Consider the following 13,487-nt stretch of genomic DNA (forward strand, 5'->3'; position numbering starts at 1 on the left):
TTCATCAGGAATGTCGGATGAAGGGCTTCATTCCTGATGAAGGGCTTACACCTGAAACATCGATTCTCCTGCTCTCGGATGCTGTCTGACTGCTGTGTTTTTCCAGCACCACACTCTCGACTCTGATCTCCAGGTCTGCAGTTCTCACTTTCTCCTAATAGATAGGCAATGCTAATATTTAAATAATTAATGACCAGTTTTCAAAAGCAAAACATTCCTTTCAGGCAAAAAAAAATCCAAAAGGAAAAGCAAGGAAGCCATGGCTAATTAGGAAAGTTAAACGTTGTATTAGATCAAAGGTGGATGCTCATAGTGGGCGGCACGGCGGCACAGTGGTTAGCACTGCTGCCTCACAGCGCCAGAGACCCGGGTTCAGTTCCCGCCTCAGGCGACTGACTGTGTAGAGTTTGCACATTCTCCCCGTGTCTGCGTGGGTTTCCTCCGGGTGCTCTGGTTTCCTCCCACAGTCCAAAGATGTGCAGGTCAGGTGAATTGGCCATGCTAAATTGTCCATAGTGTTAGGTAAGGGGTAAATGTAGGGTTATGGTTAGGTTGTGCTTCGGCGGGTCGGTGTGGACTTGTTGGGCCGAAGGGCCTGTTTCCACACTGTAAAGTAATCTAATCTAATCTAAAAAAGTTACCAAATATTAGTTGTAAACTTGAGGATTGGGAAAAAATTTAGAATTCAGTAAAGGAGGATCAAGAAATTGATAAAGAAATAGAGAATGAAATATGAATGTAAATAAAAAGAAACATAAAAATGGAATGTGAAAGTTTCTATAGGTACGTTAAAAAAGAAAAAAAAAGATAAATGTTAATTACAAGCAAAAACCAAACAATTTATAATGAAGAATTATTGTTATTAGGGAATGAAGCCAAACACATGTATGAGGGGGCATTAGAACATAGAACATTACAGCGCAATACTTGCCCTTCGGCCCTCAGTGTTGTGCCGACTAGTGAAACCAATCTGAAGCCCATCTAACCTACACTATTCCATTATCATCCAAATGTTTATCCAATGACCATTTAAATGCCCTTAAAATTGACAAATCCACTACTGTTGCAGGCAGGGCATTCCACATCCTTACTACTGTCTGAGTAAAGAACCTACCTCTGACATCTGTCCTGCATCAATCACCCCTCAATTTAAAGTTATGTCCCCTCATGCTATCCATCCCCATCCGAGGAAAAAGGCTCTCTCTGTCCACCCTATCTAATCCTCTGATTATCTCGTATGTCTATATTAAGTCACCTCTCAACCTTCTTCTTTCTAATGATAACAACCTCAAATCCCTCAGCCTTTCCTCATAAGACCTTCTCTCCATACCAGGCAACATCTTGGTAGATCTCCTTTGCACCCTTTCCAATGTTTCCACATCCTTCGTATAATGCGGTGACCAGAACTGTACACGATACTTCAAGTGCAGCTGCGCTAGAGTTTTGTACATCTGCAACATGACCTCATGGCTCTGAAACTCAATCCTCTACTAATAAAACCTAACAGACCATCTGTCTTCTTAACATCCTTGTCAACCTGGGTGGCAACTTTCAGGAATCTATGCACATGGCAGAACATTTAAGTTTTGGTGACCACAACACCATACATTTAATGTTTGTTTTGGAAAAGGAAGAAGATGGCCTGCAAAAAAAACAGTTTTGTATTGTGGGGAAGGCAAATTTTATTAAAAGAAGGCATCATCTGGCCAATGTAGACTGGGAACAGCCCGTTTGTGGAAAAATCTACAGCAGAACAGTGAGGGGTATTGAAAAAGGAAATTGGGAGAGTACAAGTCCAACATGTTCTCTTTAGGGTGAAATATAAGAGCAATAAGCCTAGAGAACCCTGGATGTCTAGGAATATTCAGAACTGGAGAAGAAGGAAAAGGTGGTACTTAACAAGTACAAAGGAAATAAATTGGGATTAGTCCAGATAGGTCAATGCAGACACAATGGGCCAAAAGGCCTCTTCTACTCTTCGACTCTCTGGAATACAGAAATAGCAGAGAAACTAAATTTTGTCAGCCTTCATAGAGGAAGATACGAGAAGTCTCCCTGAAATAATTAAGACCCAAGGGTCTCTTCAGAAGAGTGGAACTAATTTCAGTAAAATGGTAGTATTGGAGAAATTAATAGGACCTGAAGTTGACAAATCCCGAGGACCCAGTGACCTTTCCCTAACAAGTTGAAAGAGATGTTTGCAGAGATAGTTTGGTCAGTGACCATAATTAGGTGATTAGTGGCATATTTTAAAATTCTATTAATTATGCAAGGGGAACTGCAGTTTTGAAGGTTGCAAGTGCAACCCCACTATTTAAAATAGGAGAGAGAGAGAAAACATGGAATTATAAACCTATTTGTCTTTCGCCAGGAGTGGCAAAAATACTAGAATCTGTTATAGAGGATTTGACTACTGGACATTGAGAAAATATGTGTCTGATTGAACAAAATCAAGATGGATTTATGAAGGTGCAATCATGTTTGACAAACCTGGAAGAGTATTTTGAGGATGTTATTTGTAGCTTTGTTAAAGAGGAACCAGCGGATTTGTGAAATTTAGATTTTCAGAAAGGTTTTGATAAAGTCCCACACAAGAGGTGAGTAAAGAAAAATGAAGTGCATATAATTGGGTTAACATACTTGCATGGATTGAGAATTGGTTCATTGACAGAAAACCAAGATTGGAATAAATGGTTCATCCTCAGCCTTGTAGTCTGTGACCTGTGGAATACCTCAAGGGCCCAACTGGTACATAGGCCCCAGCTGTTCATAAACTTTATCAATGATTTGGATATGGGACCAGTTGCAACATTTCCAATTTTGCAGATGATAAAAAACTCAGTGGCAAACACTTTGGTACAGCATGCGGAATTAGATGGGCAGCCATGAATATATAGAATGATGCAACAGGTTCATAGGGTATAATGCCCTACCCATGCACTTATTTTCTTGTTTCTCTGTCATACATTAAACAAACTTTCTGCAGACTGTGCAAAAAAATGATCAGCTTGCAAAATGTTAGTACCAGTCTGTTTGTTTAAAAATCTCCCTGAGGGGAGCTGTTCATTTTGATTGACTACTCTTGTCTAACACTTCACAAGTTACAGCTTCCGACCTGCAGCTAAAGAATGTTGACTTCAGAAGTGATTGGATCAACTAGCTGTTTGAATCATTTCTCTTTTCAGGCAAATGATCAAATTCTCACTGGAGAAATGAGTTATTTGAACAAAAGTAAGACGCTGTGGATGCTGACGATCTGAAGAAAAAAGAGAATTGCTGGAAATGTTCAGCAGAATCGACAGCATCTCTGGAGAGAGAAACAAAGAAAATGTTTCAGGTTGATCGCCTTTGGTTAGAATTGAAAAAGTTTATTTCGGCTTTAAACAAGTATATAAAGACAAAAATAGAGAGAGGGAGGAAGGAAAAGGAAAATACCAAATGGGAGCACTTTGATAGAATGGAAGTTAGGTGATATCAAATTACAAAAAGTATGATGGTGCAAAGCAAATGGAAATGATAATGGTTCAAGTGAAAAACAGAGGAAGGGTCTATGGGATGTGGAACTGCTGCTGTTAAAAACAAAATGGAGTAGTGGTTAGGATGTGACATTATTAAATTCAGGGTGGAGTCCAAAAGGCTGTTAAAGTGCCTAATTAAACGTTGAGGTGCATTTCCTGAATTTACAATGAGAGTCATTGAAATGGTATAGGAGACTGACAACAGAGAATTTTTTCCCATTCATTCAAAGGTTGTGGGTGTCACTGGCTAGGCCAGTATTTGTTGCCCATCCCTAATTGCCCTTAAGAGGATGATCAGTTTGGGAGTGGGGTGTAGAGAATTAAACTGACCAGTGATAACAAGCTCGTGTTCATGCTTCTTGACTAGTTAGAGATGTTCCTCAAAGTGATCACTTGATCTGCGTTTGACCACTCCAGTGTAGAGGAGACCACATTATCATAAACTTATAAATGTAAACAAATATACAAGTAATTGAAGTACTATTTCCCTTCAAAGGACTGAATGGGGACCTGAATGGTAGAAAAGGTTGAGGTAATAGACCACGTGCTGCATCTCTTGAGCCTGATTGCGAAGGTGCCTTGGAAGAGAAGTGGAGATTGTGGAGGTGGAAAAAAATACATTTTGTTGTGACATTGCCCTGAAGGTGGTGGAAGGTGAAGACAAAGGGGAGCACATCTTGGTTTTGGGAGGATGGGAAATGGTGAACAGAAGTATGTGAAATGAAACCAGCTTGGTCAAGAACACTATCTGCATGGTGGGGCTAGAGGGAAGGAAGGATGCTTCAATTGAGAAAAAAAGCAACATATATCAGAAGCTCTCGCATGGAAAGTAGCAACTGACAAACAGTGCAATGGTGATGGAGTTGGGAGAATGGAATAAACGTATTTCAGGAAGTGGGGTGTGAGAAAGTGTAATTGAGATAAGCTGGAAGAGTCAGTGCTGATAGTGAACCATGGCCAAGGTCAGTAATGGAGATAAAGGGGTCACAGAAGAGAAAATAAGAGCCAGAAGTGAATCATGTGAATGTGAGGAAAAGATGGAAATTGAAAGCAAATTTGATTATTTTTTCCAATACATTCACAGTCGATCATGACATCGATATAGTGTAGTGAGAAAGAGGCGACAAAGACTACATGATTTAGAATTCAAGCAGAATGTTCCACAGATCCCATGTAGGCAGGCACTAGAGACTCAGTGAAATGAATGGTCTCCTTCTGTGCCATAATAATGACTACAAATCCTCACCCTAAAAGTTACCATAGCAGTTTTGTTTTATTGCAGGAAATTAAAGGAGAAATAGCAAGGTGGAAGAATGTGATGTGGATGGGAACTGGGTTGGTGTATTGTGTAAAGAAGATGCAAAACATCTTCAGATGGAGTGAGGAGGTGCAGAGGGATTGGTGCTCCTAATAAAAAGGAGACAGGCAGGGTCAGAAAACTGAAGTCTTAAAATAGTGCAGGGTGTTGGAAAAATTGTGAATTGTAAGAAGAAATTATACAAGGAAAGAAAAAAGTGGAATTGAGCTAGGAAGAAATCAGTGCAACAGGTCATGGATTAGTCGATATGTATTAGAAATGACAGGGCAGGTGTTGTACTGCAGTTGCAAAATTAAGTAGCTTTTCAATGCCAGTCTGATCCAGGGTGCAAACACCTCCAATAAGTGCTCACAGGAATTTCAGCACAGGCTGAGTTAGAGTCACTATGACACTTCAGAGGGAGGGAAAGCTACTTGGTTCCAGAGTCAGACATACTCCTTTGGATAGAATCTTCTGATTTGGTCAGTGGTCAGGGCCAGGAGGGTATGACTATGAATGAGGCAGGTAAGGAGACCAAGGAGGCAAGAGCAGAGGGCCTTTAGCCTTTTCAATTGTCCATTAGGTTTAATGTTTTTTCAACTTGTTTAGTTGAGACTAAGGGCTGCACGTTGGGTGAACGAACTGCCCATGGCACTGTCATATAAGAAGTCAACCAAGAGGGATGAATAAAAAGGAATGTACTGTTAGTAGGGGACAGTATAATGAGGAGGATTGACACTGTTCTCTGTGCCAAACAACGTAACTCCAGATGGCTGTGATTCTTGGCAAGTATCTGTTTTGTGTGAAAAAGAATTTACAGTGGGAGGGAGGGGATCTAATAGTCATGGTTAATAATAATGACATAGATAGAACTAGAATAGAGGTCCTGCCAAGAGAATAAAATAATTAGTACTAAATTAAAAGGCAGAACATTGAAGGGTTATTACCTAAGCCATGTTCAACTTAGAATAGAAGGAATAAATAGAGAAGTGAAAGATAAAGATGTGGAAGCAATGAGTTTCTATTCAGGCATTTGCATCCACAGTAGGGAAAGTGACATTTGTACAATTGGGATGGTTTGCATCTGAATCATACTGGGACTCGTGTTCTCGTGAGCTACATAACTCAGGCTTTAAACAAAATGTGGGGCAGGTGGGCAGAAGTGATGATAAGGTTCATGTTAGCAAAAGTGTAACAAATCAAGGGATAAGGTTCTGAACAGGAGATAAAAATACTAACATGGAAAATAAAGGTTCAAAGGTGGCAGGAAGAGAAAGGGGAAAAACATTTAAGAATATTCCAGTAATTAAGATTAGGTGTCACAAAGGTTACATCAAAGCAAAGCTAAAGGCTCTGTACCTGATCACATGCAGCATTCAAAACAAAGTAAATAGATTGACAGTGTACATTTGAGGTGAACAACTATGATCTGATAGCCATTAGAGGGTTTGGGTTAAAAATGTTAAAGGCGTATGACATTCAAGAAGAATAGAGAGCTCAGTAAAATTGGAGAGGTAGCACTGTTAATCAAAATTGGCATTTGTTCAATAGAACATAGAAAAATACAGCGCAGTACAGGCCCTTTGGCCCTCGATGTTGCGCCGATCCAAGCCCACCTAACCTACACTAGCCCACTATCCTCCATATGCCTATCCAATGCCCATTTAAATGCCCATAAAGAGGGAGAGTCCACCACTGCTACTGGCAGGGCATTCCATGAACTCACGACTCACTGAGTAAAGAACCTACCCCTAACATCTGTCCTATACCTACCACCCCTTAATTTAAAGCTATGCCCCCTCGTAATAGCTGACTCCATACGTGGAAAAAGGTTCTCATGGTCAACCCTATCTAAACTCCTAATCATCTTGTACACCTCTATCAAGTCACCCCTAAACCTTCTTTTCTCTAATGAAAACAGCCCCAAGTGCCTCAGCCTTTCATCATATGATCTTCCTACCATACCAGGCAACATCCTGGTAAACTTCCTCTGCACCCGTTCCAGTGCCTCCACATCCTTCCTATAGTATGGCGACCAAAACTGCACACAATACTCCAGACGCGGCCGCACCAGAGTCTTATACAACTGCAACATGACCTCAGGGCTCCGGAACTCAATTCCTCTACCAATAAAAGCCAGTACGCTATATGCCTTCATTAGCACACTATTTACCTGGGTGGCAACTTTCAGAGATCTGTGTACATGGACACCAGGATCCCTCTGCTCATCCACACTACCAAGTATCCGACCATTAGCCCAGTACCCCATCTTTTTGTTCCTCTTACCAAAGTGAATCACCTCACATTTACCTACATTGAACTCCATTTGCCACCTTTCTGCCCAGCTCTGCAACTTATCTATATCCCGCTGTAACCTGACACATCCTTCCTCACTGTCAACAACTCCACCGACTTTCATATCATCCGCAAACTTGCTCACCCAACCTTCTCGCCCCTCCTCCAGGTCATTTATAAAAATGACAAACAGCAATGGTCCCAAAACAGATCCTTGCGGAACACCGCAATAGTTAGAGATGTGTATGGTTTAGAAGGATGAAGAATTGGTTTGGGTGAAGAACAAGGAATAATAAGGGAAAGACGTTATGAGTGGGAGTGATCTACAGGCCTTCAGTTAGTAACCAATATATAAGTATACAAGAAGAAATATTAGTTCTTGTGCTAAAGAACACGAGAACACCAGTCACAGTATGATTTGGATACACACCATCCCAATTGTACAAATGTCACTTTCCCTACTGTGGATGCAAATGCCTGAATAGAAACTCATTGCTTCCACATCTTTAACTTTCATTTCTCTACTTATTCCTTCTATTCTAAATTGGACATGGGGTGACTTTAATCTATAAATAAGGTGGAAAATTCAGCTTTGATTTGGAGTCCATAGAAGTCTCTTACATTACTTTCTAAGAACAGCACATTCTGGAACCAGACAGATAGCAGGCTATCCAGTTGACAGCATTCCTGATGAAGGGCTTATGCCTGAAACATCAATTCTCCTGCTCCTCGGATGCTGCCTGACCTGCTGTGCTTTTCCAGCACCACACTCTCGATTCTGATCTCCAGCATCTGCAGTCCTCACTTTCTCTAGATAGCAGGCTATGCTAGGCTAAGTATTATGTAAAGTGATAGGATTAATTTAGGACATCAGAGTAAAGCTATCTCTTGGTGGCAGCAAGTCATAATACGGCTGATCTTTATATCCAGTTTGAAAGAGAGAAGAACGAGCCTAAGATTAGTATTTTTGAAACTTTACAGAAAAGCACTACAAGGTGTGCATGAAATTGGGGTATTAGGCTGGGAAATCGATTAAGGGAGAAACAGTGGCTCACATTTAAAGGGATACTTCAGAATACTCAGAATAAGTACACTCATACTATTAAGAAAAATTACAAGGGGAGGACCCACCATTGGTGGCTAACTAAAAACATTAAGGAAAGTACCAAATATAAGAGAAAAAGCACATAATTCCACAAAGAGTTTTCGCAGGTCAGATGTGTCATCAGAATATCAAAGATGGCAGAGAATGACTGAAAATTTAATCAGGACAAATAAATTAGAGCATGAAAGGAAGCTAGAAATGTGAAAACAAATAGCAAGAGTTTTTGTAGGTATCTAACTTGGAAAAGAGTAAGCAAATTGAGTGCTGATCCTATAGAGGGTAAGACTGGGATGTTAATATTAATTAATAAAGAAATGGCATGTGTAATGAATATATATTTTACTTCAGTTTTTTCTATAGAAAATGCAAAAAAAGTTCCAGCATTAGTTGTAAATCAGGAAATTGAGGAAAGAAAGGAACATGGCAAAATTATAATCAGTCAAGAATTGAGCAAACTGATGAAGCTGCGAGTTGATAAGTCTCAGAGTCCTGATGGACTTCATCTGAGGCTCTTGAAAGAGTTGGCTAATGAAGAAGAAGACGTGTCAGTGGTAACTTTTCAAAACTTGTTAGATTTCAGGACTGTTCCATCAGACTATAAAGTAGCAAAGATTCAAGAAATTAGGGAGGCAGAAAAAGGAAGCTATACTTTGATATCAGTCATGGGAAGGTGTTTGAGTTAATTGTTAAGGACTAGGCACTAGAAAAACTCAAGGTAATCAGGAATGGACAGCACAGTTTTGTGATTGTGTCATATCCCGTTCAATATTTAGAATTTGTTGAAGGAGTAACATGTACTGTGGATAACACCCCTTGCCTTTAGTTTGCTTTTAAATGTCTGCACTATAAAAAAGATCTGTCTTTGCTATTTCACTCTGTTGGGATACTCTGAAGGATTATCATTATAGGATTTGTGCTGTATGACTGATTTTACAACCATCTTTATCACCCTATTATTTCACAGTTTGATTGAAGCAGAACTATGAAGACAAGTATTTGTTTTTATAAAGGATTAAGTAATAGAAGCAAATTAATTATAATGAATGGACTTTTATCAGAGTGATTTTTTTGAACATTGAATTCAATACACGTTTAAAAAGTTAATTTTATTTCACCATAGCATGAGTCCTGAGATCCACTTCTGGCAGATACTAGATTAATTGCCATGGAAGTTGTAAAGGCAAAAGATTCTGGGTAGGGGGCATGGGTTGGTATAAATCAGATTATAATAAGTGCTGTTGAGGACCATTAGATGAGTAAACAAGCATAGGTTTGCATTGGAGAGTATGGGGAGCCATCAGAATACATAGAGGGCATAAATCAAAGGATATGATGGGCCGTGGCAGAGTTGGTGTAACACATTAGGTGGCAGGGGTTGACATGGGTAGGGCATGGGAGATGTATACAGAATGTGGAAGGGTATGTGTGGTGAGGATTAGTGGGCTTTGTTTTGTTTTATTTTGATCTATTAATAGCTTTGACAAAGTCCTTATCACCAAGGTTGACCTTCCCCACAATCCCCCTTCACTGCCACACACTTTAACACACATTACAGGAGAAGTGTTTCTAACTCCATTTCTCACTTGCACCACTACACTTGGAATGAAAATCAATTTGCTCCTGAATTAGGCCTGTGGAATCTGGAAGGTTCCCCATTCTGAGCTCAACAAAATTCAAAACAGTCCCTTTTGTTTTTTAATTTCTCCCCAAGTTCCCTGCCTCTGAACTTGTTTAAAATCTTGGACATCTGTAAAGTTTTGTGCTTCTGATGAAAGATTGTTGACCGGAAATATTACATTTACGTCTCCCTGCACAGATACTGCCTGACATGCTAAATTTTCCAGCAGTTTCTGTTTTGATTTGAACAAGATAGCAACCGAGATATTCTTTCCAGGTATTGTTATTGAACAGAATAACTTTGAGTATGAAATATGTGCCAATGTCACTGGAGATGAAATTTTCTACTAAGCAGATTGTAGATCAGGGTCTGTGAACCTGTACTTTTAGCACCTTAATGTGTACACTGAAGCCTACATTTTCACAGCTCTCTGGATATATTCCAGTTCAACTCCCAGCTCAATCAGGCTGTGCAAATCCCTACTGTATTTCAGCTTTCCTCAGGCAAGTTCTTTGATGCTTTTCAGCTTTTAATAGTTGGCTGCATATATCCTGACTTTTCCAACCATGCTCATGGAATAAGGAATAAAAAGGGAAGAGGGAAATTACATAAAAAAGTGGGAATGTGGTACAGAATGTGGTAAAATAAACCACATTCACTGCACATAAGGATCATACTCATGAGACACTGGAGTTAATTTGACAATATATCATCTTGCACTTGTATTTTCACCAAGGCAAAGACATAATTTTATGCAATTTAATGAGAAGAACTGGAAGACACAAAGTTTATGCAAATTTTATTGTAAAGTAAAGCAAGTTGGCTCCACCCAAGGGACAGGACTAACAAAGTAGGAAGTCTGACAAAAATTAAGCAGAAGTGTTACAAGAATAAAAGGATGAATCAGATTAATCTTTCCATTCAATAACTCTTGAAAAGAGGAAAAGAGTTATGAAGTACAATAGTTAATAATTCTCATCATTCAAGGAGAAAGAATGTTGGCGAAGGAAAGCAAGGAGAACAACGAGCATAGTTGATTTTTGAGGAAATTTGTTAAACAGGGTGACAATGTGGATGTGTGAATAAGGAGCGAGAATAGGCCATTTAGCCAATTGAGCCTGCTTGGTAATTTACTAAAATCATACTAATCCTCAAATTCACTTTGCTGCCACTCCAAAACTTTTCACTCTCTTGCTGGCCAAGAATCTATCCATCTCCAACTTTAACATATTGAGAAACAAACAAAATAAGAGCAGGAGTAGAACATTAAAGCCTGCTCCCTTATTTATTACAATTATGGCTGATCGTCCAACTCAATAGCATGTTTCCACTTTTCCCCATAAACATTCTGCTCAAAAACTCTGCTTCCACTCTCTTTATAAGAAGTGAGTTCCAAAAGTATAAGTCTCCTTCTGAGAAAAAAAATTACCTCATCTGTTTTAGATGATAACCCCGGATTTTTTAACAGTGACCCATTGTTCTAGGTTCCCTCACAAGACGAAATATTGTTTCCACATCTACAAGACAAAACGACTCAAGATCATTAAAATTTCCAATCAAGCTACCTCTTATTCTTCTAAACTCCAGGGGATAAAAGTCTAACCTGTCCAACTTTTTCTCATACGAATCCTACCTATGCAAGGTATTAATCTGATAAACTTTCTCTGTATTGCTTCCAGTGCATTTATACTTGCCTGAAATAAGGTGACCAATGCTCTACACAGCACACCAGATGTAGTTTCACCACTGTCCATATAAGTAGATTATAATCTCTCTACTTTTGTACTCAGTTTCCTTGCAATAAATTTCAATGCAAGAGGCCTAACAGGGAAGGCAGAGGAATTCAGGGCATGGTTAAGAGCATAGGACTGGGATATCATAGCAATTACAGAAACATGGCTCAGGGATGGACAGGACTGGCAGCTTAGTTTTCCAGGATACAAATGCTATGGGAAGGATAGAAAGGGAGGCAAGAGAGGAGGGGGAGGGGGAGTGGTGTTTTTGATAAGGGATAGCATTGCAGCTGTGCTGAGGTAGGATATTCCCGGAAAGTTATTTGGGTGGAACTGAAAAATAAGAAAGGGATGATCACCTTATTGGGATTGTATTATAGACTCCCCAATAGTCAGCAGGAAATTGAGAAACAAATTTGTAAGGAGCTGTCTCGTTATCTGTAAGAATAATAGGGTGGTTATTGTAGGGGGTTTTAACTTTCCAAACATAGAGTGGGACTGTCATGGTGTTAAGGGTTTAAATGGAGAAGAATTTGTTAAGCATGTACAAGAAAATTTTCTGATTCAGTATGTGGATGTACCAATGAGAAAGGTGCAAAACTACTTTTGCGAAATAAGACAGAGTGGGTCACTGAGGTGTCAGTGGGGGAGCACTTTGGGGCCAGCGACCGTAATTCTATTAGTTTCAAAGTAGTGATGGAAAAGGATAGATCAGATCTAAAAGTTGAAGTTCTAAATTAGAGGAAGGCTAATTTTGATAGTATTAGGCAAGGACTTTCAAAAGCTGATTGGGGGCAGATGTTTGCAGGTGAAGGGCCGGCTGGAAAATGGGAAGCCTTCAGAAATTAGATAACGAGAATCCAGAATCAGTATATTCCTGTTAGGGTGAAAGGAAAGGCTGGTAGGTATAGGGAATGCTGGATGACTAAAGAAATTGAGGGCTTGGTTAAGAAAAGGAAGGAAGCATATGTCAGGTATAGACATGATAGATCAAGTGAATCCTTAGACGAGTATAAAGGCAAGAGAAGTATACGTAAGAGGGAAATCAGGAGGGCAAAAAGAGAACATGTGATAGCTTTGGCAAATAGAGTTAGGGAAAATCCAAAGGGTTTTTACAAATAAATTAGGGTCAAAAGTGTAACTAGGGAGAGAATAGGGCCCCTCAAAGATCAGCAAGGCAGCCTTTATGTGGAGCGATGGGGGAGATACTAAACGAATATTTTGCATCGGTGTTTACTGTGGAAAAGGACATGGGAGATATAGAATGTAGGGAAATGGATAGTGACATCTTGAAAAGTGTCTATATTACAGAGGAGGAAGTGCTGGATGTCTTCAAACACAAAAAAGTGGTTAAATCCCCAGGACCTGATCAGGTGTACCCTTGAATTCTGTGGGAAGCTAGGGAAATGATTTCTGGGCCTCTTGTATCATCGATAGTCACAGGCGAGGTGCCAAAAGACTGGAGGTTGGCTAACATGGTGCCAATGTTTAAGAAGGGTGGTAAGGACAAACCAGGGATCTGTACACCGGTGTGCCTGACATCTGTGGTGAGCAAGTTGCTGGAGGGAATCCTGAAGGACAGGATGTACATGTATTTGGAAAGGCATGGACTGATTAGGGATAGTCACCATGGCTTTGTGCATGGGAAATCATGTCTCACAAACTTGATTGAGTTTTTTGAAGAAGTAACAAAAAGGATTGATGAGGGCTGAGCGGTAGACGTGATCAATATGGACTTCAGTAAGGCATTCGATAAGGTTGCCCATGGGAGACTGATTACCAAGGTTAGATCCCATGGAACACAGGGAGAATTAGCCATTTAGATACAGAACTGGCTCAAAGATAGAAGACAGAGAGTGGTGGTGAAGGGTTGTTTTTCAGACTGAAGGCCTGTGACCAATGGAGTGCCACAAGGATCGAT

This window comes from Chiloscyllium plagiosum, unplaced genomic scaffold, assembly GCF_037043375.1.
Source record: "Chiloscyllium plagiosum isolate Xiang-an unplaced genomic scaffold, Cpla_swu_hap1 HiC_scaffold_13, whole genome shotgun sequence".
NCBI classification, from domain to species: domain Eukaryota; kingdom Metazoa; phylum Chordata; class Chondrichthyes; order Orectolobiformes; family Hemiscylliidae; genus Chiloscyllium; species Chiloscyllium plagiosum.